Source organism: Hyla sarda, unplaced genomic scaffold, assembly GCF_029499605.1.
Source record: "Hyla sarda isolate aHylSar1 unplaced genomic scaffold, aHylSar1.hap1 scaffold_1154, whole genome shotgun sequence".
NCBI classification, from domain to species: Eukaryota; Metazoa; Chordata; class Amphibia; order Anura; family Hylidae; genus Hyla; species Hyla sarda.
The window spans coordinates 110,497-111,348 of NW_026607776.1; the positions used below are offsets into that span (position 1 = coordinate 110,497).

The following is an 852-nucleotide window of genomic DNA, read 5'->3' on the forward strand; positions in this document are numbered from 1 at the left end:
TACATAGTTAGTACGGTCGAAAAAAGACATATGTTCATCAAGTTCAACCAGGGAATTAAGGGGTAGGGGTGTGGCGCGATATTGGGGAAGGGATGAGATTTTATATTTCTTCATAAGCATTAATCTTATTTTGTCAATTAGGAACATTCAGCACCCATCCGCTATCAAGGCAGCTGCCTATCATGTCATGCCCTACCTGCACAGGTGTGCTGGCTACTCAAATGATCCAATTAAGGAGGCCATTTAGTCAGCAGCAGCAGAAGTCCTGTGCCTGGACGCTCCAACAGCGGCCAGACACAAGCAGAAGCAGAAGCAGCAGAAGCAGCAGCAGCACCACCTTTTGTTTTTTGGCTGCAGCAGCAGCAAGGCCCACAGGGCTGGCTAGCTGGCTAGCCAGCAAGCAGGTAGCAATGAAAGTAGGAATCTTTCTTTTTAACCCTGTAAGGGGGTGGTGCACTGTACCCGAAGATACTGCCATATCGGGTCAATGCATAGGGCGACGGAAGCAAGCTTCGAAATCGGCCCCCGTTCTCAAAAATCCATTTAATATATGGTCCCCAGATAGGGGACGTATCAGATATTAAACTGATAAGAACAGATACTACACTTGATCTTAGCCAAAAGGCCGAGAAGCGATAACCGTGAAAGGGGCGGGCCCAACAAGGTGCCCTTCATGGGCACTATCACTGCTTGCTGTCAGGGAGGCTGCCAGACAATTTTCCATGCACACTCTGGGCTGGGGGCAGTCAACCACCAGTACACACAGCAGAACCTAAACCCATACCATTATTGCTAAGCAGCAAGACAGGGGCCCATTGCACTCCCACGGGGCCTTTTTAAATGCAATCCATA

At 49.1% G+C, this 852-nt stretch overlaps 1 non-coding gene across 1 annotated transcript; it reads right to left on the reverse strand.

Moving 5' to 3' along the window:
• Window positions 1-446: 446 nt before the first annotated feature.
• On the reverse strand, window positions 447-637 carry LOC130302180 (U2 spliceosomal RNA). Its single transcript, XR_008852480.1, has one exon. It is a non-coding gene; the product is annotated as a U2 spliceosomal RNA (small nuclear RNA).
• Window positions 638-852: the final 215 nt, after the last annotated feature.